Genomic DNA, 27,529 nt, shown 5'->3' on the forward strand with positions numbered 1-27,529 from the left:
GCAGGGTTCCCCATTGTGCCCCGCTCCCGGCGTGCTCGGGGCAGGCTGCGCGAGGTGGCCGCTTTCCCAGCTGAAATCCGAAAAAAGCAAACAATGGGTCAAGGCCGGCATTGTGCAAGCCCAGGCAGGCAGAAGGAGCGCAGCCCGGCATGGCCAAGTTCAAGGCTGGGCAGGGGGCCGGGCGCGCGGGGATGCTAATGGGGGCTGCGCGGGGGCTGCGGAGCAGGGGGGCCGGGGGCTCTGCGTGCTCTTACGCTGTGCAGCCCCGAGCACCCAAAAACCACCTTGCAGAGCGGCAGTGATTGCCAAGTGCAGCGAGGGATGCTGGGGGCACTGGCGGTACTGGGAGGAATTTGGGTTGCTGGGGGGCTGGTGGTGCTTGGGGGGCTGTGGGGGATTAGCGTGAATTGGAGGAGGACTGATGCTGCTGGGGACAGACTGGTGCTATGGAGGTGTTGCGGGGGAGCTGGTGTTGCTAATGGATATTACTGGGGGAACTGGTGCTGTAGGGGGGCTACAAAAGGAGACGATGGCACAGTGCGGGGCCCTGCAAGTGCAGTGGGCGTCGCGGGGGTGATCTGGGCTTGAGATCCTCGCAGAGGGTGCAGCCTCTTTGGGTCTGCCTGGCGCTCCAGGCCCGAGCAGAGACCCCCCCCCACACCCCCTCATCTCCCCGCCGCTCCCCCCTCCCCGGATGAAGTGTGCGGAGACAGGCGGAGCGGCCCGTGGAAAAACACCATGGAGGGCCTGCACAAAGGGGGTTTTATTCAAATTTGTTTAGAGTTTAGCGGATTTGCATGAAAAATGTGTGAGAAAAGCCGGCTCCAATGACCTCATCCCCAGCTGCCATTAATGTTCAATTAAGTGCTGAATAGTAGCAAAGGGGGGACCGGCCGGGACGTGCAGAGAATCCAGGCTCGGGCGCAGACTATGAGAATCGGGCGGCCCCCCCGACCGTCTGGCCCCGGCCATCCCCGACGGGGTCCCCCCGCCGCCGCCCCGCTCTGCACCGGGAGGTGCGCTGAGCCCGTCGGGTCTCAGCCCGTCTGGGTTATTCCCCGCATCACTCTCATCCTGAAGTAGAGTGCCCCCCCGCCCCGTCAAAGGTGGGTGTTTGGAGGGGGCAATGCCCCCTCTCTGCGTTGCCGGGGCTGTTGTCACTCCCCCCGCAGCCCGCCTCGCCCGGCCCGGAGCCGCTCTCCGCCTGGCAGACGGTGTCAAAGCCCAAGTTCAAGTCCACGCCGAGGGGCTCTGCCCTGGGATTCCCAGCTCCTTTCCATCCTCCGCCTTTTGTTCGCTTCTGACAATTGCTCTTTATTTCTTACACACCCCCAGCCTCCCCCCCGCACCCCCCTCCCTGCCCGCACTTGGCACCGTTTAGCTGTCTGCCTGCAAACTTAACAACCCCAGTTCTTGGTATAAGCACTCAAATTACCCTTCTTTCTACATATAAACACGGCCCGGGGTGTGCGGCTCTCCCCGGCCGCGGGGTCCCCCCCGGCACAGCCCGGCTCCCCCGCACCGCCCCCGGCCCCGGCCGGAGGAAGTTTCTGCTGCGGGACACGGCAGGAGAAAACGAGCCGGATACAGAACCCCCCGCTCTGCGTGGCTCCCCCGGGCCAGCGCTCAGGTAAGGGAACACACACCCCATTTGCTTTTGGGGGGCTGCCTCTGCTTCGGGGCGTGATGACACGGCAGGTTTTGGGGAGTGATAGGAGGGTGTCTCTCTGCAGGGGTTCCCACACACTCCTGGCAAAACCAGCCCTGCCTCGGGCACGCTGATGAGGAGCCCCGAGCCGACCTCCCCCGGGCGTGCGGACCCACCCCCGGCCGGGGTGCGGCGGGGACACTGCCTGGCGGGGGCAGTCGGAAAGCCAGGGGAGGTGGCCTTCCCAAACCTGCCTCTGCCCCGGCCTGCCTCTCTCCGCCCCCTCGAGAGGGGAACACCCACCCGGGGAGCGGACCGAGGAGCTGGGGGGCCTTTGAGGGCCGGCACCCCCAGGGCTCCCAAGCACCGACAGCTCCGGGCCCCCTGCCCTCCGGGACGGAGCTTCGGGGCAAAGGCCGTGCCGGGGCTCAGCGGCACCATCCCGGCTGGGTCACACCTCCCTCTGCACAGGTGTGATAACATGGGGCTGGGGAGGCCATAGGGTGATGGAGGGAGGTGCTGACTGACCCCACAAATAAACCCCCTCCCAGTACCTGCGGATGGGTAGCGCTGGGATAAACTGGTCGGGACAGGGCGAGTCCGGGGTCCTCGGGCAGATTTAAGTTTTCGGCTGGTTTTACTTTTCTCTAAGACAATTTCGGGTGAAGGAGGGGGGGATAAACATACATGCCCCTCCACTTCCCGGGGCTAAAATAGCGATAACGGACGGAAGGAGAGAACACACCTTCACCGGGGAAATGAGCAAGATTTGGGGGAGTGAGAAAAGAAAGGAGGGGATAAGAGGCTGAGAAGGGAGCTGGGATACCGGGTGGGGAGACAGGAGGGAATCCCCCGAAACCCGTCCTCTAGTCCAGCGCAGCGACGCGGGCGCCCTTCACCGGCGCCTCGGGGCGGGGCGGCCCCGCGGCCCGGGGACAACGACGGGGCCGGGCCGTGCCGAGGGTCGAGGGCTGTCACGTCGCATCGCGTCACGCAGCATCGTGGAGTATAACACGGCGCCATAAATGATAGCGGAACACAAGAATATATGTGTTCTTTACATATCCATAGAATGGAGTGCACATAACGCTGTATGGCATTGCAGTCGTGAGCTGTCCCCAAAGCCCCGTGGGGTGTGGGGAGGTCGCACCGTGCCGCGTCCCCGCCGAGGGTGCGCTGGGGTCGCCGCATCCTCTCTCAGAGAGCGGGGACAGAGCACTCGCCACTCCCCAAAACAGAGCCCTTCTCTCTCACATGCGTGTTTGAAAATAGCGGCGTGGGCGCACTTCGGGGTCGGGGGAGAGGCTGCGCTTTTTATTTTTTTGGTGGCTATTTAAAAAACCCACACTCGCACCGGTGCCTCCAATGTCCGTCCCTTCCGTGGCGTGAATGTACATACGGCTGCTTCTCCCCACTAGTGCCCGTGGACACCTCACGCCCCTCTCAGCAGAGAAACCAGGGCCGAGCCCCTCCGGGGCACCCACCCGCGGCTCTGCGCCCACCAGGGGCTTCACACGGTGCCGGCGGACCCACAGAGGTTACAAATTGCCGGGGGCTCAGCACCCGGGCGAGAGTCGGAATGCCTTGGAAGGATGGAAAAGACTTTTCCCGCGGTCGGTGGGAAATCAAAAATATCCCCGCGCGTGGAAACAGTGAAGATTTGACTCTGGGTTTGGGGAAAGCGGGACGAAGTGGGGGGGAAAGGAGGGATGGAGGTGAAAAAGGAATGGAGAGGGATTAGGAGAGTTGAAGGAGAGGATGGAAGGGCGGAAAGGGAGAAGGAAAGACGGAAGGATGGAGGGGGAGAAGGAGGGATAAAGGGTAGAAAAGAAATGGAGGGTGAAAAAGGAGGGATGAAGGGTAGAAAAGGAGGGATGAAGGGTAGAAAAGGAGGGATGAGGGGTGCAAAAGGAGGCACAGAGGTGGGATAAAGAGATGGATGGAGTCGAGAGAAGGAAGAATAGAGTGGAAGGAGGACTGCAGGGTCAAAAAGGAAGGATGAAGAGGAAGAAGGAGGAATGGTGGGTGGAAAAGGAGGGATGGAGGGAGAAAGGAGGGATGGAGGGAGAAAGGAGGGATGGAGGGGGGAAGGGTACCGCGCCCCCGATTGGCTGCTTAAGCACAAAATCCGGAGGTGGGTTTGCGGGGAGGGGGCGCGGAGGGGCCGGGGACTGCTGGGGGGCAGAGGTGGGTGCTCGGGAGGCTGCAGGGCCCCCCCCGGCAGCCATTTTGTGGCAGTACCTGCCTTGGTGCCAGGGCTGGGCGGTGGGGCCGGAGCAGAGCCCTGCCCGACCCTCCCCGGCCCGGCGGGGCGGTGAGGGGCGCGGGGTGGGGGGAGGCCTCCACGCCACGGTGGGAAACGTATTACCGCGCCCGCCACGCTTGCCCATTGACAGAGATAAACATGCAAATCAGTCTCTTTGCATGTCATTAGCATACAGGCAGATTGCGGGGGGAGGGGCCGCAGTGTGCGCACTGCAGCGTGCTTTAATGCAACACCCAAACAGCCATTGCGGGTCTCTCCTGCCAGCAGCACCTGCGGCTCCCCGCGCCCCCCGCCGCGGGCAGTGGGACCCCATCACCCCCTCGCACCCCCCGGCCCGCCGAGCCACCGCCGGGGCTGTCCCGCCGGGCACCCGGCTCGTCCAGCCTGGCCGGGGCTGCAGGGCACAAGGATACGCAGGGACAAATAAAGCCAAACCTCTTTGGAAGCGGCTCTTTTGGGGCTATTTCTGTGCTTTCACCTTTTTCTGTGTTCTTTCACCTTGCGCAGGGAAAGAAGAGGGCGGGGGGCCCTGAGCTGCCGCCCTTGCTGCCCCGCTCCCGCCGCCGCCCTTAATTGAGTGGGTTGGGTGGAGTGGGGAAAAGGAGCGACAAAGCCGACCAGTTTGGGGAGGGAAGGTGCAGGGGAATGGGTACCCAGGATAGGAGGGCTCCCGGAGCCGGGGAGCGGCCGGGGTGCGTTCTGCGGGGGTGCGTTTGCAAACGACGGGTGCGAACCCGGTGTCTGTGTCCGTCTCTGGACACGGGCGTGTCCGCGACCTCTGCGTGTGCCGCCCTGTGCGTGCCCGCACACGCGTGTTGCATCCCCGCGCCGCACGCGTGTCCCCACTCGGGTGGGTGTGTCACACCGGAGGGTCACCACCCGGGGGTGTGCGTGCGTGTCCCGCACACGCGGGTGTGCACCAGAGCGGAGGGTGTCCGCACACAGCCCGGGCACCCTTGGGGAGCATCCCTGCCACGGGAGAGCACCGCGCCCACGGCCGGGGGGGTGCGGGGAAAGGCAGCCGCCCCTCGCTCGCAGCTGAGACGGGGGATCCCTCCCGGCCGGGCTGCCCCTCCATGCCGGCCGTCCTGTGGAGAGGGTGGCACCGCAGAGGGCCCCGCCGTCACCCCTCCGGGTTTTCGTTGAAGGGGGAACAGCTCTCCCGTCCTTGCGAGGAGGGCAGGCGAACAGTGTGCGACGGGCCTCGGGGCAAGGAAAACGCATCCGTGGGGCAATTCAACCTCAGCGGGAAAAGGAGGGCACTTCCCGGGCACCTTTGTGCCTCGCTCCCTCCCCCCCAAATCTCCGCACATCTGCGGTGAGAGAGCGAGGAAGCGCCCTGGATGCGGGGCTGGGTGCGGGCCCCCGGCGCCCCTGGCAGTGGCCGCTCGCAGCTCGGGGGGACCCGCTGGGGAATGAACCCCAGCCCCATTTAGGGGGCACTCGGCGGGGAAGGCACGCCCTTTCTTCTGCGTGCCCCCGAGACACGGCACAGCCCCCTGTCCCACACCTCCGAGAGCAGCGGGTCCTCGCTCTGCAAAGAAACCGGCTTTTTGGTCTCGCAAATAAACCCGATTTTCATTCCTGAAAAGAAGCACACTTTTCATTCTTCCAAGTAAATAAGATTTAAAAAAAAAATCTTGTAAATAAGCCCGATTTTTATTCTAGCAAATAAGCCAGTTTTTCTCCGCCTCGATGGTTTATTTCTGGCCGGGAATGACAAAGCGGGGAGAGGATGCGGGGCCGGACCGGCCAGTGTTTTGGGGAGGGGAGAGCCCAAACTCCGGCCGGCGTTGAGAAATTAAATCGCCCTGGCTCACCTCCGTGTCCCACCACAGAGGAGATAAAAACGCCGGCGAATTTGTTTTCCAAAATAATTTTTAAAACCCCGAGTATATCCTTTCCCTTGTATGTCCTCGGGAGAGCGAAAATTCACAGAGCAGCCCCGTAATGAATTTTTTTTGCTGAAAATTTCTCCCAAACCCAGTTAATAGATTATGATTACAAATAATGCCGCCTCTTTTTTTCACCGACTTAATATACAATTGGAAATTAGAAACACCGTTGTTTTGGCATTATTATTATTATTATTATTATTATTATTATTTGTATGGTTTATTTTGTGTATAGGGGGTGTTTTTAAGTTTGGGGTTTGGGTTTGGTTTTTTTTTTCAAATGTACCTGAAATGTAATTTTCTTAAGCTTAAGCAGCCTTTCAGAACAGCACTCTGGACAAAATTCGGAGGTTCTGCTTTTTAAAACGACAAAAGTGTTAGGCGAAGGTTCTGGGAGAAGCCCCGTGGCACGGACAATGCCGAGCAGGGATGACTCTGTCCGGCGTGTGCCACTTACGGGAATCATCCTTTTAATTTCTGTCTCGAGTGAGAGAATTTCAAGAGTCTGAAAAAGTGATTTATGGAGACCCTGAGACCTGCGGCCGCCGGGGCTGCCCCGGCAACCCTGGCCCCGGCCCGCAGCAGCCCCCGAACCCGCTCTCCATCTCCCTGCACCCGATGCCTCCAGGATCAGGACTGCAGGGACAGCCTTGAGCTGCCGGGCAAAGTTTGCAGCGCTCGGCAGAATTGCTGCCAGGGCTGTGTGGGGCGCAGGGTCCAGCCCGGCTCTGCAGAACCGGTCCCGGTCTCGGTCCGGGGCTGCCACCGTCTCGTGCCGCCCACCCCAGGCACAGCCCTCGCCCGGGGCATCTCTGGCTCCGGCTTTGGGGTCAGCCACAGGCGAGGAGGAGAAGGGGGAATGCGGTTAACGAAAGAGGGCTGTATTTCTGGCAGCTCTTTGTCGCTAGGACCGGGCAGGGCTACCCCGGGTCTCTGCCACCCCGTTTCACCGTCGGGGCACGGCGGGGAGTACACATCATCCCCGGCACCGGGAGCAGCCCGCATGCCGACGAGGGCGGCGGAGGCTGACCGACCCGCTCGATATTCATTTAAACAGCCCCTCGGCTGCATTTGCGTCCCCTATGCACGATTTCTGCGCGCTGGCGGGTGTGGTTGCGTTGGAGTGGGCTCCGACCGGTGCCAAACCGTGGCCCGTCCCCACAGCATGGCCCCGGGGCTGGACGGCCTCCGCGGCGGGTGATCCCAGCCCGGTAACGTGGGGAAAAGGAGGCGAGAGGCCAAGATCGGGCCGGACCAGGGAGGACCCCTCTCCCTCGGCCCGTCGGGACGTGGCCGGAGAACGCGAGGGGACCCGGCGGCGCCGCGCCCCGACGGCGGCCCCGCCCCTGTCCAGGGTCCTGAAACAGTCTGGGGCCGCCGAGTCTGCCGAGCAGCCGACGGGGCGGGCTCGGGGCGGAGAGCGGCGGGACCCCGCGGGGTGCGGGAGGGACCCCTCTGTTGCGGGAAGGGAATGCTCGGGTGCGGGGCGGGAGGCGTCGCTGTATGGGGCGGGAGCCGGGAATGCCACCGAGGAGACGGTGGCTCTGACGGCGGCGAGACGGGGCGGCAGCTGTAGGGCCAGCCAGCGGCCCCGACGGCGCGTTTCCATGCGCTATTCTTCCCCGATTTACTGCTTGTCACCGGCAGCTCAATGGGGGTCCCCCGTCTCCGGGACCTACGCTGCCTTCCCCCTCTCCCGCCCCCGCCGGCCCCGGGGCCGCGCAGGGCCGACCCCCCACCCCCCCGGCACACCGCTCTGCCCGGCGGCCGCTCCCCTGCGCGGCTTCGGGGAAGTTCAAGAAGTTGCCTGGCCCCGCTCCCTCCGAGCAGAGCCAGCCCAAACACCAGCGCCTGCCCCGGAATATTTCACCGTCGGGCAGAGGGAAGGGAGGGGGGCAGACGGCTTAAATCCACCCCCCCAAGCCCCTCAGGGTCTAATCTCCCATGCATCGTTACAACTGTCCGCAACGAGGCGGGGGAGGCCGGGCTGCAATTAGCTATAGAGCCGCTCGCCTTGCAAACAGAGGGGCTCGGATTATTGCAAATTCATTTCTATTTTCCAGGCCAGCGCTTGTATTCTCTGTTAGCATAAGAATAGAGCCAGGCCCTGTGAACTCCTCCGACCTACTGACCCCTCTCCCCAGAAATGAATAGCAGCACTTTCCGTCCCCCCCCCCTCGCCAGCCTCTCCAGCAGACTCGAGCCACGGCCTAAATTCCTAATCAGGGTAATTTAATATATCTTAAGCCCCTGGCTGCTTTATTTTCACTCCTTTTTTTTAGTTTGTTTTAGGCATTCACTGGCTCTCACCCCGTCATTAGAGATCCTTATTTGACGGATATAAGAAGCTGTTATGAGACTACAAGTCTCTTTTTATCTTCTAAATAAGCTGTGCTTCCCCGTAATTAGAATGGTGTTCCCAGCCTTTGAGGCCTTTCAGGGCCGCCTAACAAAAAACTTGCAGGAGCTGAATAATCCCGAAGTACAGACTCCCCGTCCCAAGCAAAGAGCCGGGACAGAGAGCCGCGCCGGGCGGAGCAGGGGGGGCGGGTGGCGGCGGGGGCACCCACGCGTGGGCTGCCTCGGCTCCGCCCGCAAGTGTGCAAGGGGCGGCCTCGCCCGCACCCCCCCGGAGCGCTGGGGTTTTCGGTGGGACCGGGGCAACCCCTCGTCCTTTGTTTGGGTCTCTGCTCCTCGCGCCTCCACCGCTCCGTGAGGGTCTCGCCGCCTTCCCACACCCCCAGTTGTGACAGCGTGACCCAACCCCACCGGGCAATCCCGGCACCTGGCGCTGCCCCAGCCCTTCCCAGTCCCCTCCCCTCGCCGGGGGATGCGACCCCAGAGCTCCCGACGGGGCGGGGAGGTCCCGGAGCGCCCCGCGGGAGCCTCGAGCCGTCGAGGGGATCCCGGCGGGGCCGCGCCGCCCGCCCCTCATTGGTCAGCGCGGGCTGACGGGCGCGCTCGGGCCTCGCGGATTGGCTGGCGGGGGAGCCGGGCTCGGTGTCGTCACGGCTGCTCGACGGGGCTCCCCCGGGCGCGGGGACGCGACGGGCGATGGGCGCGGGCGGCCTGTCCCCTGCCGTGCGCCGCCCCGCAAAGCGGCAGCCCCGGCTGGCTCGTGAGAGTGCCGTGTCTCTGAATATAGACATACATAGGTGTGTGAAATAGATGTGGAAACGCCGGCAAAGTGGCTTTGGGATAATTAGCCTTCTTGATGTGGTTGGAGAGTTATCTAATCCAGAGGAGCCTAAAGGCATCATTACGGAGACAATATTTCAGGAAATCCAATTCATTGGAGCAAAAATATGACATTCATTTTGCTGGTTATGTTATTACAAATATCCTTCAAAGCCGACATTTCACACCCCACCCCACCCCCCACCCCCCCCGAAAAAAAAAAAAAGTGAAATAAAATAAAATAAAATGACCAGACTAAAAGCCCCAAAGCTATGGACTGGGTACTGGGAGGAGGAGGCCGACGGCAGGGGGATCAGCCCTTAGCTTCCAGGACCTGAACGCAGCGGGCTGGATGGAACACGAGGGTCTTTGATGCTGGAGGGAGCTCCCGGAGGGGCAGAGGGTTGTGGGGGATCAGACAGAAACAGCCCCAAACACCCGACACCAGCGCTGCGGCTGTCGGGGGCTATCGGAGGCCGCCCCATGCTCGCCTTGCGCTGGGCTGCGCGCTATTTTCAGCTCTTCCGCGGAGGAACTTGCGGTGCGAGCGGCGGGCAGCGGCGGGCAGCGGGCAGAGGGCAGCGGGCAGGGCGGCTCTGCCTCGTACGACCAATCTCGGAGCCGAGCGGCGTAAAACCACGGTTCCTCCGGGCACGGCTTCCCCTTTGCCGGCGCTGCCCGGAGCTCCGATGTCCAGGCATGGCAAGCGCCAGTGCCACTGGTGCTACTGGTGCGACTGGTGCCCGCCGGGGAGCAGCTGGCCGGGAAATGCTCTGTCGGGGTCTCCCTGCCCGGATCAGACCGTTTCCCACCTCTTGTGGGTAGGGCCGGGGACAGGTGCGGGGCCGCATCCCGTGAGGGGGTGGCTGTCAGTCGGTCTGCATCTCCCCAAATCCCCCTCAACGAAATCCGCCCCTTGGAGTGTCCCTCGCCTCTCCCCCGCGCCTCAGACCGCCGGGCACCCGTCCTGCTCTACGCCGGGGCAGGGACGCGCGTGGGCCTCCGCCGTCGTGCTGCGTCCCGTGCATCTTTTTGTAAAGAGACGGCAAAACGGGGAAGAAAAATGCTGTTTCCCGGCCCTGGCCGGCAGTGTCGGCGGGGAAGCCGGGCCGCCCGTCCAGCCTCGGCTTCCCGAGCCACGCCGGGCTCCGAGCGGCCGACGTGGACTCATCCCGGCGGGGCGGCGACGGGTGTCGGTCCCGAACCGCGCCCAGCCCGGCTCCTCCAGCTGCCGCCACGTCCCCGCTCCAGCTCGCAGCCTGGTTGTTTTGTTTAATTAAACTCAATGTCAGTGTTAATTTTCCGCCTGGCCGGGCAGCCCTGCCTTTGCCGGAGCTGGCGTGTTGGTTACAGATGTCAACGCGCCCCATCGGGGCTGCGCCGAGCCCGTGGAGACGCGCTGCGCCGGCCACGCGTGGCCACGGCCGCGGGCTCCTGGCTGTGGCCGTGGGCTGCGGGGCCGGGAGAGGGCAGGGGCCGGACTTCCCCGGGACCCACCCCCGCCATTCGCGTCTAGGTCCTGCAAGGGCGAAAAGGGTGGGCACTCATCGCTGTGATGCGCGTCCTGTAAAGACCTCTCCCTGCGTGTCTCGCGTGCATTTCCAAGGAGAACGGGGTAACTGGTGAGAATCCGTCCCGGCGGGGTGGGGGCGAGACGCTGGGAAACCTGGAGGCTCATTTTGGGAGCCAGGAGATCCTTCCTGGTGCTACAGCAAAACAGTCCCCTACCGAGGTTCATGCCCGGCTCTGGAGGGCAGAGATGCTCCAAGGACAAGTGGAGGATCCCGGGCCACGCCCAAACCCATGTCAGGTCCGGAGATGACTCACTCCGTCCCCAGGGCTGTCTCAGGCCAGGCCAGGGCACAGGACAGTGACAGGGAGGGGGCACTCTCTCGCCTGCTCTTGCCCTGCTTTCTGCAGAGCCCTCAGCCCCAGCGCGTTCATTGCCTTTCCAGCAGCCAGGCACATCTATGCTCTCCCCGATTACTTTTCCAACCCCTCCAAACTTTTGGTCACTGCCGAAGCAGCTTCCTGTGCCAGGCAGGACCGGGAAGCCAGGCAGCTGGAGCATCCGAGCCCCTCTTTCTGCAGGCTGGACTCTTTAATTCCTCCTCGGGCAGCAGCTATTGCACAACTCCAAGATGCCTCCTCGCCCTGCCCTGCTGCCTCCCCAGTCGTCGTGGGATGCCCTCAGTGAGGCAGGGACCCACACGGCACAGGGTGAGCCTGCTCCTCACCTATCTCTGCCCTCTTCTCTGGTCTATCTTGAGTCATTCCTGACATGCCATGTGGCTCTTGACTCTTGCCAGTGACCAGGCTAATCTTTTCAATATCCATGTCTTGGAGCACCCTCCCTCCATGGAAGTAGCTGTTTCATTGTCATGTAGGTAATGGATTTATTTTCTCTGTGCTCAACACTGAATTCCTCCTTCATTTGAAGGCCAGGTTCATTACCACGATGAGACCCTTCCACAGCCTTCTGCACAGTGCCAGATTTCATCATGTTGGGGCAGCAATGGATATTGTCCTGTTGCTACTTCCTCCCTCCTCCCTGGCACTTCCGAAGGCTCGCACTCCTGCCTGCTGCGGGGGCTCCGGCACCGACCGCTCTGAGCTGGGAACCCCTCGGGTTTGTTATGCCACTTTGTCTCCTAACTTTTAACCGGTTATTCATTCCCCAGCTGCTTTTCAAACTTCCCTTCTCGGCAACAGGCTTGGTCTTATTTACCAAACAATCAGGTTTATTGCTGTTTCTCCCCATTCTTTGTTACCATTTCTATCTGTTTTCCCCATTAAACTCAGGACGTTGTGGTTTTCCGGACCCCCCGTAGAGCCCTTTTGGGGAAGTTGGCTATCCTCCATTCCTATTTACAAAGACCGATTCACACAGGAGGCTAAACTGCAGCTACTGAAATAGCCATTTCATATTTAACTTCTTCTAAAAGCCTCGCCTAAATCCCATCTTTTCTCACTACTTTTTTCTGTGCACTTGATCAAGCTGTTTTGCAACCTCTCCTTCTGCTGTTGGGGCCACCAGGGCATCCAGGCCCCCAAAAGACTGGGGGATTTTCTTTGAGGTGGTGGTAACAGTATCCAGTGTGGGAGAATCTTCCACGTAGGATTCATCCCATTTTCCTCTCCCTCCATTTTCTTCTCCTGCAGATTGCAAGCCCCCAGACATCCACCTCTGGTGCTTTTTATTGGTTTACTATTGGCAAATCATTCCTAAAAATTCCCTTTGTCCTGCTTTTTTGTTTTATGTAGGTGCTGGGGAGTTCACCTTGGAGGGGAATTGAGGATGGGATCTGAGGACTATAGGGGGCCACAGCCCTGACACGAGTGACTGGTAGAAACAAGCCACCATATGCCTCCCCTGCCCTGGTGGGGGGGATTTACTTCTACCACCTGTCCCTAAAACTCCCCAAACAGATCCCTCTCTTCTGGCAGTTGCCACGGTCCAAGCATCCCAGTCATTTTTCCAAGACAGGCATCACATCCCAAGAGACAGAGGATGGATGATGGTGGGCCCGAAACAGTAGAACCCAGAGGGGCTGCAGAGTTGGCCAGCACTGGTCCCTGAGGAGATCCAGCCCCCTGGCATGTGTCCACCCCCTGCCTTGATGGAGGTGCAGGTGTGAAGGAGATAGAGGAGCAGAATGGGCCCTGCCTTATTGGAGCCGCTTGTAAACAAAGCCACTTGAGTGGAGACGATTCAGAGAGCCCAACAGCCGCAGGAAACTATAATTACGTTTAAATATTGTTAGCATCATTATCTTTTATCCGCCATCAGATTAAAACAATTATGGCATTTTCAGGAATCGTCCTTGGCATTCTCTTGACCGACGTTATCTGTCAGGCAGGAAATGTGATTTTCGCTTGGAGAGGTGCCAGCCACCGTGCGGCCGGTCCCACAGCCCCTGTGATGGGAGAAGCCAGCAGCCAGGGTGAATTCCAATTTTATGGAGAAACCCGCATTCATCCCGTTCCCTGTGGTCAGGCATCAGTCACTCCGGCCTCGTCCCCATATGACTCTGAGTTTCTACCAAGTGGCTTTGGGATTGCCGAACGGTGGTGGCAAGGGGAGGCAGCGGTGGGGACACCAGCCTGTGCCATCACCTCTGCCGGTGGCTGTGGCAGCATGCCGGAGAGGGTGGCCTTGGCAAACACGGCTCCGTGCCTGAAAGCTGTGGTGAGTAATTTACCCGAGGAACTCATTTCAGGAGATCTAGTCTAAGTTAATTAAAGATGGCTGGCTGGGGTCATCGCCTTGGCAACAATTAAGGGCAGGAAAGACGCCTCATTAGTAATAGTTTTTAACAAAAACCATAATTTTTCATATCAAGACAATCCTGGGCACATGAGACGGGGGGCAGGAGGATGCTTTCTATCTGGCTTTCTCTCTTTTCCTGCCCTGTCTGTGGGTTAGCTCATAAGGCAGGATGGAGAGATGGGAAAACAGGAGTGAAAGGAAAAGCCCCTTTGCAGATCTGTGTGCTGGTGAGGCTCTGGTGGCCAGTGGCCAGTGCCTGGGTAGCAGCACCAGAGCTGTCGAGAAAGGGGAACATGGATAATGGGGGTTATGACTGGAGGGCAGCAGGTGAGATCCAGTTTCTTGGGAAGGGGAGAAGCCAAGAACCGGCCATCGCTGCCGTGCAGGGGCTGCCTGCACATCCCGACCCAGGGAACATCATGCCAGGCTGCCACCCCCAGCCACCAGCGATGGGGTTATTCCTCCAGCTGTGCCTTTGTTTTTTAATTTCCCCCTTGTACTCCAGAAATCTTAATGCCGCTGCCTACTAATGCCAGGCTGGGCAGAGCAGCTTTATTTTCTACTTAATTAACTGTCATCCAGTGATTGATCAATTAATGATGGAGCCATCATGGTAATGCTCTGGGAGCTGGTGCGCCGGGGCCAGGCCAAGTCATGTGCTTGCCTTCCCACTCCTACCTGCTCCGGCACCCGGCATGCTCCCCCCGGCACCAGGGCTGTGCCGACTTCTCTCCTGACAGCAAAGGACACTGTGACAGATGGAAAATCCCTCGCTCCTGAGAAATTTGGTCATTTACAGGGCAGCTGCATGAGGGACTGGGGACCGGTGACTGGGGACCAGGAGTGATGCTCCTACCCTGCCATCCCTGACCGGTGTCTGGGAGTGGCAGAGGGGCCGCTTCCCTGCTGGAGAGAGTGCCTGCTGCTGTGTTAAGCTCTAGCTCAAGTATTTCTGCAGCTTCCGCTTGCCTTAGTGACATTTTGGCTGAGTTTGACCACCTGGGCGATGCTCTCACCGCTGACCAAAAGGAGTCAGGGTTCAGCAGAGCCAGCAGCAGGGCAGCTCTGCTCTTGGCCTCCTCCTTCTCCTCCAAAGTTGCACACATGGCTCAAATGGGAGAGATAAATATAAACTCCATTCAGATATCCATAGAAACAGAGCTGGAGATGGAAGACCCCATGCAGATAAAAACCTTTCTCCTTCCCACACACTGCTATTCCCAGTCTTATTCCAGAGCATTTTACAAAACCAGTGGAGCTGGGCAGGGACCAACAGAAATGACCAATAAGGTGTTAGCAGGAAAATCCCCGAATGGGGGAAACACTTTTTCTGCTGAATAATTTATCTGTTATAAAAAAAAAACCATCAGGACCGTGCTTAAGAAGGGGTGAGGCTGCACCTGGAATAGTGGGGCCCGCCGGCACACACGTGCACGGGGCTGAAAGGGATGCAGCGAGACTCCGGCGCGGAAGTGGTGTAAGTCCTGTCGCTTAATTACTGTTTCCTCTCCGCGCCGTGAAAAGTGCTGAGATGCGGATTTGATGTGCTGAAAAGCGTCTGGCATCTTGTCATGCACCAGCCCATCTCCAGCATTCAACAGCTGGAGAATAAACCTCCCCACACACCCCCAGGTGTATTCCTGCACCTACAACAGCACCGCCTGTTTATCTACGGATCGGTCCCGATGATAACCTGTTTGTTCAGACAACTCTGACGGCTGCTAGAAAAGAAACCGAATTGGTACCAAAGGGAACCAGCTGCTGCTCGGGGCTGCGTGTGCAGCTCCTCCTCCCCACCGGCTCCAGATTGAGCTGTTTGTCTCATTACATCCCTGCACACACATCCGCACCCACACACCGACACATATATAATCCCGTGCGTACAGCCAGGAGAAAACCTTATATAGTATTATAAACATCATGCTATTTTTTGAATTAAAGCTTAAAACTGTTCATTGGAGATGACATACGCAACGCGTTCAAGGCCAAGAATAGGTTTGGAAGCAACTCGGGAAAATATCAATATTCTCCAGCGTTTCCTTACATCCCAAACCCAATCCAACATAATTTCTGCTATCAATAATGCATGTTTACAGGGAGAAGACATTCAAGGAGGCCCATGGCTCAAGCCCTGCCTCCCTTTAGGGGTGATGTTTCTGCATTTCCCTGGGCTGGGAGAAAGATTTATTTCACCTATCCTCACGGCAAGGAGGCTGTTTGCTGAATTAACCCCCCTGGGAGTTTTTTGGGTGAGGAATAGAGCCTTTTCTCTGCCTGCTCGGTGCCTGGAGGTGCACGGTGGTGTGAGGTGTGGTGTGCCAAGAGAAGCTTAGGCAGTCCCTGGGCTCGTGCCGGCTGCTGAGCTCCCACATGTCGTGGCCATGTGGAGCCTAGAAATAAGCTGAGGTTTGGGTGGCAAGGAGGGGTTTGCAGTGTGCCAAGGTGGGGGATAAAGTGGGGAGTGGGTGGCAAAGAAAATCTCCCCCATAGTCATACAGGAGGGAGCAGAGAGCTGGAGAAATTGTGAATTCATTTGGAAAAGTAATGGCTGAGCACCCTCAGCATCTTCCTGGCTCATCTCCCCATCGGCTGCATCCGTACCCTGTCTGAAGCAGGGGGAGCTCGGCAGGTCCTGGGGGGCTTTGTAGGACTGACCATGGGGTGGAGAAGGAGGAGAGGCCACAGGGGAGGTGAGCTGGCTGCTCACCCACATAAAGGGGCCTGGGCCAGCCATGCCCGGCATGCCCTGACCCCGTGTGGTGCAGTCAGGAGGGCACAGACATATTGTGGCCAGCTCAAAAAGATGCTTCAAGACAGAGCTGGAGCCATTTAAAACCAATTAATAACTGTAAACTGCCCTGGCCCTTGCTGTTCATTAGGCAAGCACAAAGAAACTTTATTTTAGAGTTGCAAGTCCTCTTTTTTTTTTCCAGAGAGAAACTTTTTAAATATGTAATTGGCTCTGGGAACCAGGACCCAAAGGGGTTGCAAAAGCAAGGGAAGCAATTGCCTTAATCAGTCCAAGATCCCTGATTTATTTATGTATTTATTTCGATTTCAAAGCAGTGCTGCTCATCATATCAGAGCCTTTAGAAGCACAATTATTCTCTCGACAGAAGAGCTAACCTAGGCTGCGATTATTTGCCTTTCTGAAAGGCAGCGGTTCCCCGTCAGCCGTCCTTCCCACGAACGCAGTCCCACTCCTGCATCTCTCTCAGCGATTTTAGCATCCGAGAAACATTCCCCCCAGCCTTCCCATAGCCACAGCCTGCCTGAACACCCAGCCTTTCTGCCGAGCTTCCCAGCTTCAAAGAGTGGGGCGAGCATTCACTAAGTAATGATTCTTTATTCCTGTTCTTTGGCTGCTTTTCAAGCGGTGGTCGGGAAATGTGCTCACGTCTTTATGGCTTGTAAAAGACACTCGAGGTCACAGGTGGAAGGAGCTGGGCACCCCCAGGTGGGTTTTGGACCACGGGGGTTTGCTTGTGCTTCACCCCTGAGAAAAGCTTTATTTCCAGGCTGTGCCTGGAGCTGGAATCAGAGCGGGAGCGGGGTGGAATTCAGAGGCGATGCTCTGCTGGCCTGCAGAGACAGAGGGTGTTCCAGCAGAGGAAGGGAACAAGTGGAAAGGCAGGAAAAGAGGGATCTGTTCTTTGAAAATAAACCTTCTGGAAGCTGCAGTGGGATGCCCAGGGTTGGGGCAATGTCCCGAGCCCTGGCTGCCCACCCTGGGATCACCCATCCACAGGGTGAGCGGGCAGGTCAGGGCTCGGGATGGGCAGGCTGCTTCCTGCGAGGTCAAGGGGGCCACCTGGATCGATCCTACTCTGTTCCCTCCACCAGCTGCAAATTTTGCCCCATAAAGGGACAAACCCCTTTTCAGTGACCGCCCTGCAAGGATCCCCATCTCAGGGGGCTCAGCTGCCCCATCCCTGGAAGGTTCCCATGGCAAGCAGTGATAGAGCACCGCATCCCCAAGCCACCACGGGGCTCCTCCGCGGCAGCACGAGCCATCCGTGGGCTCGGCAGAAATCCTCGCGTGTTGTTTCCCCCCCCATCCCCGTCCCCACAATGCATATTTTGCGAAGGTTTAATTGGCAGCAATTATTAACTAGCACGGACCCTGGAAACCTGCCAGTCAGGAAAATAATGAACCATTTTAATACAAATTCAGCCCGTAAACAAATGTGGCTGCCAGAGCCATTGCGGCCGCCTGGCACTGGGAGAGGCAGCACAGAAGATCAGCAGCGAGACCCAGGGCAGCCCCACTGTCCTTCTGGCACTGGCTGAGAGTCTGTGTCCCCAAGGCCAGCCCGTGTCCCTGCAGGAAAGGCCTTGCCTTTCCCTGGGGGCTCTCCACGGGACCCTAACACTGCCCTGAAATAGCAGCATCAGCAATGGAGCTGGGACCGAACCCATGTAGATTTAAGGTGTAGATTTGGGATAGTTTTAAGGGGCAGCGCTGGGTCTGTGCATTGGGAACTGAGCGCAGGGGGTGCCCAAGACTGAATCCTGCAGAGCATCCTTGCTCCCTGCCTTGCCCTGCATCCCTCCCTTGGTCCCACGAGCCCAACTGGGGTCCCAGTGCCTCCACTCCCATTTGCACAGTCACAGGGGACAAACCCGCTCTCCCCTGGCTGATACCTCCTTTATCTGCCAACAGGCTCCCCCCAGAAAGGGTTTCCAGGGCATTCAGGCAGTGGGCAAACAGCCTCCTCTGCCCGCTGCAGGTGGAAGAAGGAGATGTCGTGTCCCTAGAACATCGCTGGGGCACTGGCATCCTCCAGCACCCCTCGGCAACCCCCTGCTATCCAGCATAAAAAGGCAGGGCCCCCCTGCTAAAAAAAAATCTGTGGGACACAGGCTTGAAATCTTTCACCCAGGGAAATATTTCTGCAAAGGAGCCACTTTAGGTTTATTCTACAAGGGCTACATTTTTCCATGTTATATTTTAATTTTCTCTCTCTCTTTCTCTCTCTCTCTTTTTTTTTTTTTTTTTAATAGTAAAATGAGCTGATGGTTCTTTTAACTTTCAGTAATTTGTGGAAATTAAAAAAAAAAAAAAAAAAAGAAAATCATTTGCAACGCGACCCAGATTTAAATGGCACTCTGAAATGGATGTCGCCTGGCTTTGTTTTTTTTTCTTTCTTTTTTTTTTTTTTTTTATGAACTCACTCCCAGAATGGTGAAAAATCTCTCAAATCTAGATCATGAAAGTGTCATGAATTGTTTTCCTAATTTTTTTAAGTGTTACTGACAAATAATTATTCTGTATCTGAAAGGAGATTAAAATAATCTTTGTTTTGCACGTAGCTCACAGAAGCATATTTTACCACTGGAAAATAAAGCAAAATTGTATAAACCAGAGAGACTTAAAATATATAAATTAGTAAAAAGGTGGAATCAGCTCTTTCCTCAGGTTCATGTGTTTAAAAAGGCATTTTTATATCTTGCCTGAGCTAAGACTATTGCTGCCTGCCTTCAGAAGTGGTTTCTTCCCTGAATTAAGTACCAAGGTAGTAAAGATACAGTATTTATAAGCCAAAAAATAAAGCAGGCACAATTTATTAAACAGCTACAATGTGACAATAAATAATTTTAATGTCAATCAAAATCGGATTATTGTCACTGAAATTTGGATTGAAAAGATAAAAGCCTGAAAGGGAGAATTGAAATCCAACGCTGGAGACGATTCCAATATCTTTGTTCCTCGCAATAAATATTTTGGGTGAGAGTTTAAACCAGCTCATTCTTAATTTGGGGGAAAAAGGTTGAGTGTGGTAGACTTTTAAGAAACATACTAAGAAAATATATTCGTGTTTGGGATTGGTGAGAACAGCTTTTTTCGGGTTTTTTGTGGAAGTGAGAAATAAAACAATTTTATTGTATTTTTTAAAAAAAAACTGCTTGGGTTTTAATTTTCTTTTCAGTGTCAGGCAGTGGCGGGAGAAGGATGCTTTTCTTGACCTGGTGAATATTCCCCCTCCTTCCTCCTATTTTGGAAAACCCAGACTCAGCACCCCTTGAATTAATCGGCCAAAGCTGCCCATGCTTTGGGACAGGCATTTTTTGGTGCAGCCGCTCTCCAAAGGCACGGGGAGCCCCGGCTGCTGTGGGGTGGCTCTGCTCCTGCACAGCCCCAGCCCCAACTCCCTGCCTGCCGTCCTGGGGCCTTGGGGGGCAAGAGCCCCCTCTGAAAACCCTTGCTGAAACATTCCCCTTTGCTCCCAGGGATATTCAGAAGGGTAACATGTGCATCTGGGGAGAAAACGGCCCTTCTTCAAGGCAGTAAAGAACACCAGTAATTCCCCTGGTGGGGAGCAGGGCATGTAGGAGAGTGGAGGTCAAAGGCAGAGCTCTAGGAGAAGCATCCTCATCACCTATTTTTTAACCCCAAAATGAGGATGATGGGGATGCTGGGGTGCAGGCAAGGCTTCTGGCCTCTGCTTGACTCCCCTGAGGGGCTGAGACCATCCAGGCAGGAGAAGGGTCCTTTCTTGATCCCCTTTTGGACAGCATTGCCCAGCTGCCCACCGGCCTCGGGCAGCGGCTCTGCCTTGGCACCGAGTTCCAACCGTGCCTGAACCGGCAAATATTCAACTGGAGTGGCCGAGGCAGAAACACTGTGTGTGTCTCTAGGGCAACGTGTTTGTTCTGCATCCCAATAACTCCCAATTCCTCCTTGAGACAAAGCTCCCAATTATTTTTACAGGGATTTGGGTGCATGGCATAAATAAATACACCCGTTTTTATATATTTAAATGTGGGTATGTGCACACCAAATTAATACCCAATATTGGTTTAAAACCCAGGGTGTCAGAACACGCAGGGATGCAGGTGTGGGCTAGGAGTGGGATGTCTAAGTTTGTCCCCGGAGCGGCTGATGGATGGACAAGGAGGAACCGGCGGGGGACGGGTGGTTTTAATCAGCATGTGTGTGTGACAATAGTTGGGTGAAGAAGGGGACCTGACACCAGCATCCTTGATTTGTTATAAATCACACACATAAAAATCGGGGGGGGGGGAAATTAAATCTTGGGGATCACGGTGCCTTTAGTGCCAACTCAATCCCCAAGCTGGAACAAAGCTTTGCCAGCCCTGAAATAAATGATGCTTCCCCTAATGGCTCTTATCCCTTCCCCACTGCCTCCGACCAGGCAGCTTTGGGGTTTTAACGATGCCAATGTGATGAGAAGCAACGTCTGGGCCTGGTGCTGATCTTTACCAGCAAAGGTAGCCCTGCCAGGTGGGGTGGAGGCCCTGGGGGAGTTGTGGTGGGGAGGGGAGGCTCGTCCCCATGTCCCCAGGTCCCTGCTTGGCCGTGGCTTCGCTGATGCTCCGCAGCCGCCGGGCTCCTCTCTCTGCTCAATTGCACAGCGCGCAAATGGAATCGCTCTCCTCGCTGTGTTTGTGGCCACGGGAGTGGAAGAATTACATTGGGCTGAAAATAGTATTTACTTTTACTGATTGAAAAATAGATGTTAGGAAAAAAAAATAAAAAAAAAAAGCAAAAGCAGGAATTGAAACTATAATTACAACAAACCATATGTAAACTCCCAGGTAAACACTGATTATACTGTGTCATTTCAGCCAGACTTTATTAGCGAGGGAAGAAGAGAATCTTCTTTCTCTCTCCGCCCGCGGCAGATGCAGCACGCAGGATCCCACTGCCTGCCATTTGCAGAGCACTTTTCACCCTAAAAAATCTCAGGTTCGTGGCCTGATCCTGCATGTCTCTCATCAGCTCTGTTTCCTAGGTGAGCCATGCCATTCCCCTCGTGTGGCTCTGCTGGGATGCTGCTGTGGGTGCAGGTCTGAGCTCCCCCGTGGCATCTCCTCTTCCCTGGGGAGAGGCAGGGAAGGGACTGGAGTGTGCCAGGAGAAGAGAAACTCAGGGCATGGGACCCAACCTGCTCACTCCTACAGGGTGTCGGGATGGGATGGGATGGGATGGGGTGCCCCAGCTGCAGCATGCCCTTTCTCTCAGGCAGTTCACAGGCCCAGGTGCAGAAGGACAGGGCTGGCCAGATCCATCCTTGGAGAAAAGCTGGAGGAGATGAGTGACTGTAGCCTTGCCAGGCCCTTTGCTTGCTCCCCAGCAATGGAGCTGGACTCCTTTTGTCAGGGAGTTGCATCCCCAGAGCCCAGCACACCAAATGCAGGAGAGGAGCATGGCTGGAGTATTGTTCCTGGACATCTGTGTTACACAGCATCCCACTCACTCACTGTCACGGCACAAGGTTCCACAAAGCCCCCAAAATCTCTCCTCCTGGCCAGGTCTGGGGGAGACAGAGCAATGCCATCCCAGTGTTGCCATGTCAGTCTCCTCTGTGTCACTCTCAGGACACCTCAGAGCAGGTGGCAGCATCCCTTCCCCAGTCCAGGGGTCACCCGGCAGCACTGTCCCCTTCGGATGAATATCTGGGGGGCTCTTGCCGCAGTTTCCCTGCGGGGTGGATGAGGGGAGATGGGAGCGGAGGGCAAGAAGGAAACCGCGAGTAACGTGGGTAACGCCAGGTATCCTTACACAACGGGGCTGCGGGCCCGGCGGCCTTACAGCTTTGCCATAGTGGCACCCTGTGGCAAAACGCATTACTACAGCTGGCAGGGGCTCCGGAGGGGCGACACGGCCTGGGGGGCCCTCGCCCTGGGGGCTCACACCCTGCGGGGACACTCGCTCCCCACGCATGCAGGGATGGGATGGCGGGGGCTGAACAGCGAGTGGTCCCCTCCACCGTGACATCCCAGTCCCCCGTGGCGGGTACCACCCATCTCCATGGGGTCAGGCAGGATGCTCATCCAGCCTAGACATCCCCTGGGATGGTGCTGGGATGCTGGCAGGCTCGCTGGCCATTGCACGCTTGCTCGCTTTGGGCTTTCTGGTGGCATCCGTGCGGCCGGGCGGCGCGGGCTGAGTGCTGGTGTGGAGCGGGGTGTGTGCGTGTGTTGGTTTTCTCCTCCCGGAGCAGACCCGGAGTGACGGAGCGAGCTCTTTGTCTGCCTGCGCCTGCCTGTCACGGCTCCCGGCGTTTCCCAGCCACCTTGCACGGCGCGCAGCCACTTTGGCAGGAGCTGTCTCGGAATTTTAATGCGGCTGATTAACGCGCCACGATGTAATCGTGGAGCCAGCCGTACCCCTTCCCTAGCCTTGCCTTTTTGGGGAATAAATAACCAAACCCAACCAGGCACCCCCACCCACGGTGCCTCATCCTGCGCTGAACTGAGCTAGAGAATGGGACCGAACTGGAGGCAGGAGGTGATCCCAAAGGAAGAGATACTGATGCTGGTCCTGTCTCAGCCCAGAAAGCTGAGGGGTGTAACAGCGATGCCTCTGCCATCCTGGCCCCAGGGTGGCAGAGCTGGTTTTGGGGCCGGCACAGGGATGTGTCAAGGGTTGTGGCACTGCATGACACGACAAGGAGTTGTGAGAAGGGTCACCTCTCCCTCTGGGAACAAGGGTGAGCAATAGAAAACTCCAGGCAGAAGGGGAAACGGTGAAGGGCGAGAGGGGGGAGAGGAAGTCTGCCTGTGGAACAGGGAGAAGATGGGAGAGAAGATCTCTGTGCCGCTCAGGAGATGACGAGGGGGAGTTACTGACACAGAGGACACATTGCTAAATTTTCAGTCTGTCCCTTCCTTAGGTGGTGTTGACAGAAGAGGATGGGTAGGAGATTTCAATGGCAGGCACACGTGTCCCAGGAGAGGGTGAGACACCAACAGAGACAGAGCAAGAAATGAACCTTGGACAGCTGCAGGAGAGAAACCCAAACCTTCTTTGGAAAGTGGGGTCACCTGCAGGCTGGGGGCACCCTATGGAATACCCATCCCTCCAGACATCCTGGAAGATCAAGCAGCCATCAGGATCTGGCATGGGTCCCATCGGCATTGGGACAGGTGCAGGACTGAGCGAGGGGCTGGGGGAGACCCCTCCTGAACATCAGCTGCTCTGGTGGGGCTGTGCCAGATCTCCACTGCAGCCAAAAATGATCTGGGGAAGAACAGACACCAAACTCCTCTGCAGCGGGGTGGGGCTGCAGGTGCCTGCCAGGCTCGGTGTGGGGACGCTCCCAGCTCCATTGGCCCTCGCTGTGGTACCCACAATTCCCATGCAGGCTGCCAAGCCGAGCCCAGCAGAGACATGAGCAGCCAGAAAGGGAAGGAAGGAAAGCGGGGGCAGCCGAAGTGACAGGGACCACAGCCTGGGCATCCCTGTGCTGTTCGTGTGCCAGCGACTGGGAGCAGTGACGTGGTGCATCCTCTTATGACACGGACATGCAAGGCAGGGTGCTCCTGGAGCAGAGCAGAGCAATGGGGAGAGGGTGGGAGGTGCCACTCAGGACCCATCACGCTGCTGGGATGTGCCCACGGATCGATGGGGAAATGTGAAAGGGACAACAAGGAACCAAGGGAATACCTAAAGTAAAGGGCTGAAGACTGAACATACGAAACAAAGGTGGTTTGGGCTCAGATGGGAGAGAAAATCCATATCTGGAGCATGTCCTTCAGTGGAAGATGATTTCAGAGGGGTCATGAAGGTTTGAACTGGCTGAGGGTTTGCCTGGGAAAGGTTGGGCTGAGGTTTCTAGTGTGATTGCAAACAAGCCAGCTCTGCTGGGGATGGCTGTGATGTTTATTCATGGCGGGGAAGGAAGGGAGCAGCTGACTTTTAGATCCCCAAAAGCGTAAAGAGGGGGAATGGGCCCTTTCCCATGACCATGGACAATGATCGTACCCCTTCACCTCAGGGCTTTTCAGACGTCAGCCACGTCCCAAAAATTAAATGATGAAGAAAGAGGGAATAAACCCCAATGCAAGCAAGGCAGCACAACCTCCTCCTCTGCCTTAGGGCTGTCCTTACCAAAGGTTCAACTGACCCTGGTTTTGGGACCTGAAAGGTGAACCCCAAACGCAGAGCAAATACCCCTTTTTGGGCATCTCTCATTTCACCCTTAGACCAGAGATTCCCCCATTTCCACAGCTGGGTGCAGCCTCCTGGTCCAACCATCACAGCCTTTTGTCCCATGCAAGAGCTTCCTTTGGGAAGGCAAATTCATTCCCATATGCACCTTCCCTGGTTTTCTTTGGGTCTGTGTCCCCCCCTTCCAGCATCCCTTTACCCTATTAATATCCTTTGACTGTCCTCACACCTGCAGACAATCTGGTCCCAAACCACCTCCACCTCCCCCCTTCCTCAAAAGCTTCCCTCAGCTGTCTTTAAGTCGTAGCTGAAATCTGCGGTATGTAGGAGGAGAAATTCAGTCTGACAGCAGTTTAAAACACCGCACTACTTGGCAGATTTAAATGCTATTTTAAATATAAGCTATGACACAACGGACAAAAATAGCATTGAAAATACCCTGTCATGTTCCATATTGCGAGGAATAGGGAAGCAGACCAGGCTAGAAAGGAGCAGAGAGAGGGGCCAGATGGAGAGGAGAGGTTATTTTGTTTGTTTTAAAGAAACTGGATAAATGTATTTTGTATGTGACTGAGTAAATGTGTTTTGTGGAGCAACGAGCCAAAAATAAATAAATAAATAAACCTTCTCATGAAAAATCTACATATTTTATTTGATGTGGGATCTGCCAAAGCAGGTTTGCTGGTGAGAGGATATATTTGTTATCAGGTTGTTTTGGAGATGCTCAACACCAGAAGCCACCAGCTATTGAAGACCACTTGGTCTCAGCTGAACCTTTTTCTTCCCTTTATTTATCTACGATTTAATAGGCTTTTAAAAGAAAAAGCCATCCTAAATACCTGGAAGTGACTTTTCACCTGCGACTCCCAGCTTGGTGACCCTGCATTGTAGGAGCTGATGAATCGCAGTGCTTGGCTGGGAGTGTCCCTGCAGGGTCAGCCCATGGGACCAGGGAGGGATGGAGGGATGCAGGCTGAGCCGCCACTGATTTCCCAAAGTACGTGGGGGTGTGGCTGGAAAATCCTGGCAGCTCACCTGACCCTGCAGCACAGCTGCTTGCTGGCATGGGTATGAAGCACCTGGAGCATCTGGGCCCTGAAATTGCAGGGAGAGGTTTCTTCATCATTCTTCTGAATACAACCATGGCTCCAAGCTGCTCTCTCATCACAACATCTTCCTTCCCTGTCCCCCACACACGCTGTAGTACGAGGCAGGACAAACGTCTGTCCACTCTTTGGGTTTGTCTCACTGGGGTGGGTTTTGGCTCCTTCCAATCCCCCCAGTACAACCAGCAGTAAATCTGGTTATGAGAATGACCTGAGGCAAATCCCAGAGATTTGGGGAAAGGTCAGAATGTGAGCATGTCTCCGGCTGCAGCACCATGGGACATACTGGGAAGCCTGGAGATAAGGGCTGGTGTTCCACACTAGACTGGCCCTACCTGGGACAGGCACAGGGTTGGCATCCATAGCACATTGGTGCCAGATGCCAGTTGTACCCCAAAATGGGGTAGAATTCGAGGTTCACTCCCAGTACACGATCTGAGCAGCTCTGCCTCTGGCTGCCTGATTGCAATAGCAATTCCCTGCTTGTGCTGGGGTAAGGATTTGGTCCTGACAAGCACCTGATGGCACAAGTTACCAGGGTGGCCGAGCTGCCAGTGCTCTGATGAACCCCCTGGCAGGAATTCAGGGGTTCCCCAAGCCTCCTGCATTCACTGCTAATCCAGCTGCAGCAGCTGAAACCAGGGGCGAAGACACAGAGTGAAACATTTTTGCTATCCTCTTAAAAAGGTATTTTTTATTTTAAACCCAATATGTTATTATAATAGAAACACACAATTTGAAGAGTTTAACAAAACAGTTCAACAAAGCCAGGTTAGCACTAGAAATCAAAGACTGAGATCTTTCAACCCCTTGCAAATCACTGTGGCCTGGGAAAATGTGCCCTCCAGGCAGATTTCTCTGACCATCCAGTGGTGGATGCAAAAAAGCAAAAGCTTTTTATTAGGAGAGAGAACAGCCCTGAATCTGTGCTCCCATCTCACCTGCTCACCACTGGGTGCCCACTCCTAGCCAGGGGCTCATGGCTCCTCCTGACCCTCTGGCTGTGGCCACCCTTGGGATTCTTGGGGACAGCAGCTCTGTGGGCACTGTGGAAAGAACTGAGACTTCAAGCACTGCTCACAGTGCCAGAAAGCCTGCGAAGCTCCCAGCTCATCACCACAACCTTGTCTGGCTCTGGACTAAGGCAAATGACAGAGCAGGGCACCCACACCTCCACATCTTAATAAAGATTTTAAAGACTCCCAGTTGTCCTGTCTGCTGCAGGGCAGAGCCAATAGGCAGCAGTTTCAGCATGGAGTCTGGCTTCAGACACTTGTGCCAAGTGGGATGTTCTCACTCAGCAGCTCTCAGCCCTTGTGCACCTTGCAAAGGGGGGTGTGCATCCTTCTTGACACGTCCCTGCACATACAGAAACCCAGAGCTAGAGGGAAACAGAAGAATCCCTGGTGAGAGGTGAAGGAAAACCCCTGGTAGGGCCAAGAGAGGCTTTGCTGTGCTACAGACCAAGTAGCATCACTGTTGCCAGAGCTGGCACTGGGCACTCCAGTCATCGACTGATTTTCGTGCCCCACTCAGAAAAGCAGAATCATCGCTCTGTAAAAAGCATCTCTTTTGTGCTTCTTTTTTATTTCAGATGAAAATAAAAGCATTTCTGTGTCTTTTGATCTGCCTCACTTCCTTACTGACACATTCAGGATGCTCACAAGCATTTGGATATGGTGGATCCCCATATCTCAACAAGGTCCCAAGATTCCCTGGGGAATTGCATCCGTGCAAGTACAACCAGCAGCAGAGGAGCAAAGCAAGGATGGGATGTGTCCCCAGCCCCCCTGCTTTTCCCTGGCCGTCACCCCCTGTTGTAATATGAGCCTCAGGGTGCAGTTACTGATGCTCAGGTACGTGGCAGGCCCAGCCCTGGGGGCACGCCAGGCTCCTGCCCACCTGCAGCAGGTATTGCAGGGCCGAAGATGCTCGCTGGAGTGGTGGCATTGCAGTCCTGCCTCCTCTTACCGCCCTGCCCAGCTGCGACAGCAGCTCAGCTCCCTCCCTTGCTCTTTGTTAACCACTGAATTCATCTGACAACTCAAAGAGAGAGAGAGAGAGGGGAGAGACCCTGCGGCCCGCCGGCGCGGTTCCCCGGCTCCCCCTCTGCCCTCATTTGCAATGCTTGAGTGGGGATTTCTCTATTTACTAAGCTAACAATGTGGGTTCCCAGGGCCTGGGCTGATGATGACATCCCGGCGCTGGTGGGTGGTGGGGCCGGGGGGGCGGTGAGGGCTGGGGGGGGA

The 27,529-nt window shown here is 56.4% G+C and overlaps 1 long non-coding RNA gene across 1 annotated transcript; it reads left to right on the top strand.

The window, feature by feature from the left end:
• The first annotated feature begins 1,425 nt into the window (after nt 1-1,425).
• Nucleotides 1,426-24,816, top strand: LOC121673136. Its single transcript, XR_006019142.1, has 2 exons — nt 1,426-1,630; nt 22,898-24,816. It is a non-coding gene; the product is annotated as an uncharacterized LOC121673136 (long non-coding RNA).
• The last annotated feature ends 2,713 nt before the right edge of the window (nt 24,817-27,529 follow it).

This window comes from Corvus kubaryi, unplaced genomic scaffold, assembly GCF_017639235.1.
Source record: "Corvus kubaryi isolate FWS band 111438036 unplaced genomic scaffold, C.kubaryi_AGA036_p1.0 65240, whole genome shotgun sequence".
Taxonomy (NCBI): domain Eukaryota; kingdom Metazoa; phylum Chordata; class Aves; order Passeriformes; family Corvidae; genus Corvus; species Corvus kubaryi.